This window comes from Euphorbia lathyris, chromosome 9 (assembly GCF_963576675.1).
Source record: "Euphorbia lathyris chromosome 9, ddEupLath1.1, whole genome shotgun sequence".
Taxonomy (NCBI): domain Eukaryota; kingdom Viridiplantae; phylum Streptophyta; class Magnoliopsida; order Malpighiales; family Euphorbiaceae; genus Euphorbia; species Euphorbia lathyris.
This window is the reverse complement of record NC_088918.1, coordinates 24,936,907-24,942,447: the sequence shown is the minus strand read 5'-3', so window position 1 is coordinate 24,942,447 and position 5,541 is coordinate 24,936,907. Positions and strand designations below refer to the sequence as shown.

Here is a 5,541-nt window from a genome sequence, read left to right as displayed (position 1 = left end):
TATTGAATTGATAAAGTTTCTTCATATGCAACATTAGAAAAGTATTGATTGTAATAGTTTATAGAATAATATATTGATGTTGCTTCCATTTTAACATAGATTGTAATTCTTTTGTACCGTAGATATAATATTTAATTTTAATTGTAATTTAATTCAATTTTTGTTTAACCTATATTGTAATTTTTTTGTATCGTAAATATAATATTTAATTTTAATTATAGTTTAATTCAATTTTTGATTTTTTATTATATTCTAATATATTTCTTAATTAATCTGCTATTTTATTATTATTGTTTCACAGAATATTTGGAATATGAAAATGAATTAAAATTCCTAAAAAGTAAAAATCATTGAATTTTGTAAAAATAAATAAATCATTCATCTTTAGTTAAAATTCTATAAAAAAAAGTAGTCAATTATTTTTAAAATTAATTTAATTTGAATTATCATTAAAAAATATATATTAATTTGAAATATACATAATATAAATTTTTTTCATAGCATGATATAAAATTATTTAAAAGTAAATATGTCAATTTATTTATTTATCTAAATTATATAAAAGTTTCATATCCCGTGCATCGCACGGGTTTTCGACTAGTATTAAATGATTATAATTAATTTTAGGTTAAATTATATTTGTAAATTTGTAAGTAGAGAAATAATATCTTTTCTTGTAGAAAAAACACTTACTTTATAAATTTAGCAATCAAAAGAATTTGACTACCTTTATCAAAAAAAAAAAAAAACAAAAAAGAATTTGACTACCACGGTTTCAGTCAAATAAGTCAAGAGTCAAAGAAATCACAATGGACATGCTGGGATTTGAATTTACACGTTTAATGTGTTAAATAGTAAATCTCAACGGATTAATCTCTCTATTTAAAAATATTTAAACCACTATAAAAACCCAACCTCATCAAAATACCACATACGCTCTCTCTTTCTATCCTTTCCGATTCTTGTCAGGAATGGATTGTGAGGGAAACCAGATTCCGGTTACTCAATCGCATCCTTTCCGATTCGTGTCCGGAATCGATTGGGAGAAACCCTAACACCACAAAATCCAAGCGATTCCTAAGGCCTTCTTTCATCTCAGTGAAAATCACTATAAACTCTTTCTTCGACATCATAAGTCATGACCATACCACCACTCTCTCTGATTCTTTCTAGATTTCCGATTGTACTCTCAAAAGTGAGTTTGTGGTTGTTTTCATTGAGAATTCAATTCGAAGACTCTCTTTCTATCCTTTCCGACCCATGTCCGGAATGGATTTTGAGGTAAACCAGATTCCGGTTAGCCAATCGCCGTGATATGCTGTTTGACGACGCCTGCGTCAAAGATATGATGGAAACTCTGTCTCTCAGGTATAAAGTGTTGTTATTTGCGTTTTGATTTTGGTTCTTTAATCTTTATGCCCTAATTTATTTTTGTTTACTTTTTTTTTTCTGATGCATTTGAAAAATTGGCCAAGTTTGTATTCTTTAGGATTATTCTTGTTTTTTTTTTTTTACGAAATGCTGGATCAATTGGCCAAGTTCATATTCTTAGTTCTCTTTAGAATATTGAAATTCAACCAAATCATCAAGAAAACTAAAGAAGTCGAACAAGTGAAACACAGATGATTTTATTCAAGAAATCTTGTTAAATATATATTTTTACATGTAATATATATATATATAAATAATTATATAGAAATTGGTGGTATTCCAACGAGGTTGATTATGGTTCTTATTTAATACAAGAAAATATGAGACTCTCATACAACCAAACAATAAATCCTATCAAGAAAACTAAAGAACACTAACAAATGAAATGAAACATAGAGGTTTTATTGAAATGAAGTGAAGTCCACTATATAGATATGAATTCTATATGTAATTTATTCATACAAAAAAATTATATGTTAGTTTTATTTGTTATATGCTTGTTAAGTTATGTTGTTTCTATTTTCTTAGTAATAAATCTGATTTTGAAATTCAAATGCTCTAATATAATACTCATCTTGCAGTTGAGAATTTTGATAATAGGCTTGATAACCATTTTGTTGCTGAGTTTGAGAGTAAGCACAAGAAGGATATTAACACTAATGGCAGAGCTTTAAGAAGGCTTAGATGTTTGTGTGAAACAGCCAAAAGAACTCTTTCTTCAACCTCACAAACCACCATTGAAATTGATTCACTTTTCCAAGGTATCGATTTCTATGCTACTATCAAGGGAGCAAGATTCGAAGAATTGAACATGGATCGATTTATTGAGAAATGTATGGATCTTGTAGAGAAATGTCGCCTCTATTTCAAGATAGACAGGAGTCAAGTTAATGATGTTGTTCTTGTTGGCGGATCAACTAGAATTCTAAAAGTTCATCAACTCTCCAATATTTCTTCAATGGAAAAGAGATCTGCAAAAGCATAGACAATTTGGGTTTATGCTTTTGCAGAACTCTTTTTCATCAAAGAAATGTTGGAGAAGTTCTTGAACTTTTGGAATTCTAGTTGATCCGTCAATAAGAACAACATCATGAACTTGATTCTTTTCTATCTTTGAATATGAGACATTTCTCCGTAGGCTCCATAATATTTTCTTTATAAATTCATATTCATTCAAATGTTGCTATTGTGATGGTAGTATAGAAATCGATACTTTGGAAAAAGGAATCAATTTCAATAATGGTCTGTGAGGTTGAAGAAAGAGTTCTTTTGACCCTTCCACATGAAGTTCTGAGCCTTCTTAAAGCTCTGACATTAGTGTTAATATCATTTTATCCTTCCTTTTAAACTCAGCAACAAAATGGTTAGCAAGCCTGTTATCAAAATCCTCACCTCAAAGGTAGGAGGGGGTGTTTGAGAGCTTTTTACAGATTGATGGGAACTCTGACTCTCGGGTATAAACATTTGTTACTTGTGTTGCGATTCATAATCCTTATAATTGTTTCTTTAATATTTTTTTTTTCTGATGCATTTGAAAAATTGGCCAAGTTTGTAATTCAAGCAAACCATAAATCCCATCGAGAAAACTGAAGAAGGTTTGGAAGTTAATTAGATAATTTTTCAAGTCCAGTATAAATCAATTTGTATGTGTTAGTTTCATTTATTTTAAATGGGTCTACGGTGCTTGAAACTATCTAATTATGACCTTTCTTATTCAACGTTATCATACTCTAAGAAGTTTATTTTCCGTTTCTGATATCTGCCAAACAATTTTTAAGGTTTTCATGTTTCTATTTTCTTAGTAATAACTATTTTATTGCATATGATTTTGAAATTCAGATGCTCTCAGGCTAAAATAGCCGAAGGACATCTTCCAAAAATACATGTAAGTTATTTAAGGTTTTAGTCAATAAACAAGCTGTAACAAGTTTGTATATTAAATTAATCAAACTTGTTGAGAATTCCGCTAAGTCTCCGGCTGTGGAGGTAAAGGCTGCAGATGCAGTTTCAGGGTCAGGGAAGACCACTGTGAAAGAGCCAGATGATTCACTCCAATTCGGGGTCGATCCTACTGCATGTGAATTTGGCAGCCACCCCTTTCTACCCAAACAGGAGAAAGCTCCTGAGATCAAGAAGGAGAAAGTCAGAGGGGAGAAGAGGAAGGAGCCAGCGTCAGAAATGGATGAGATCATCCGTGACATGGCTAAGCTGATAGAAAACGCAGAGAGAGCTGCAGGGGGTCAGCTTAAAGGGAAGACAGCGAAAGAAATTCTGTCGGAAAAGCAGGCAGAAGACCTGGCTCGTGATCTGGAGGGCTTCATGTTCGAACCAGAGATCGAAGAAGCTGAACCAGAACCTGAAGATGTTATTCAATCTTACCACGCAATAATATAGAAATTTAGTCTTATGGTTATTAGTGGAGAGCAGATTTAGTTTATATGTAGAAAACATTCTTTTCCTTTCAAGAGTCAAATAAACAATAAATCAAGAGTCAAATACTGAGATGCTGGGGTTTGAATTCACACGTTTAATGTGTTAAAAAGGAAATCTCAACGGATTAATGTCTCTATTTAAACCATTATAAAAACTCAACCTCATCAGAATACAACCAATCTCTGTTTTTTCAAGGTTTGAGTTTGTGGTGGTTTTCATTGAGAATCGAATTTGAATACTAGCTCTCTCTTTCTATCCTTTCCAATTCTTGTCCGGAATGGATTGTGAGGGAAACCAGATTCCGGTTACTCTATCGCATCCTTTCTGATTCTTATCCGGAATCGATTGGGAGAAACCCTAACACCACAAAATCCCTCTGATTCTTTCTAGATTTCTGGTTTTACTCTCCAAGAGTGAGTTTGTGGTTGTTTTCATTGAGAATTCAATTTGAAGACTTTTTCTATCCTTACCGATCTTTATCGGAATAGATTCTGAGGTAAACCAGATTCCCGTTACCCAATCGCCATGATATGTTGGAAATTTTGACTCCCAGGTATAAAGTGTTGTTATTTGCGTTGTGATTTTGGTTCTTTAATCTTTATGCCCTAATTATGAATCGCTATCATACTTTAAGAAGTTGATTTATGGTTTCTGATATCTGCCAAAGAATTTTAAAATTTTCCTGTTTCTGTTTTCTTATTAATAAATATTTTATTTATTGTATCTGATTTAGAAATTCAAATGCTCTGAGGCTATAATAGCTGAAGGAAATCACCATGCTCTTGCTATATGTTGGCTTTACAAAAATGTGAGCAAAATACACGAGTTATTTCCCATCTTGTTGAATAAATGTGGTATCAGGTGCCAACTTGCCATTCAGTTTTCAGGTATTACTTTATCATGTCATTCGAGTAAAGGTTAAATATTTCACTGTTTATGTTAACCGACCCCGAATCATTTTGGAACTAAGACTTTGTTTTTGTTGTATCCTCAATCAAGTAAAGGTTATTATTTCCTTTGATCTATTGACAAATTATGTATGCTCAATCAATCAAATAAAGGTTATTGTTTCCTTTGATCTATTGACAAAAGAATAAAGGGTCAAATTCACCGAGGAATGGTCAATTTAGCCTAGATCAATCTTTTTCAGTGAGTTTCGATAAGTTTCTATTAGAATTAATTGTTCGTGACCTATACTCATATTTCGTGGATTTATAGAGATTTTTTTTATTAATGCAGTTTTTGCCTTTATTTATTTTTCTCATATTTTTTATTAGAAAAAAAAATTTAATTTTTTTAGTAGAATTAAAATTAGGCAAAAAGCATCCTGAGGCCCCTGATCTTTCATTGTTTGGTGCATTAAGCCCTCGATCTTTTATTTAGACACATTAAGTCCCTGATCTTTCATCATTTGGTGCATTAAGCTCTCGATCTTTCATTTAGACACATTGAGCCCTTGATCTTTCATATATGAGTGTATTAGGTCCTTCCGTAAATCAATTAATATATATGTTTATTAAGGGCATGGTTAGGTTTATATAACTGTACCGTTTCGCATTTTCTCTGGACACTGCAACATTTTGGAGCTTTTCACGAAAAGCTCTTTTCATGAACAGTTGTTTGTAGTTACTTGTTATTGATAAAATTACCCTTCTTATTTCCACAAAATGTGCTTCA

The 5,541-nt window shown here is 31.4% G+C and overlaps 1 long non-coding RNA gene across 1 annotated transcript; it reads left to right on the top strand.

Annotated features, from left to right (window-relative positions):
* The first annotated feature begins 891 nt into the window (after positions 1 to 891).
* On the top strand, positions 892 to 4,514 carry LOC136205491 (uncharacterized). Its single transcript, XR_010675975.1, has 2 exons — positions 892 to 1,368; positions 3,271 to 4,514. It is a non-coding gene; the product is annotated as an uncharacterized lncRNA (long non-coding RNA).
* The last annotated feature ends 1,027 nt before the right edge of the window (positions 4,515 to 5,541 follow it).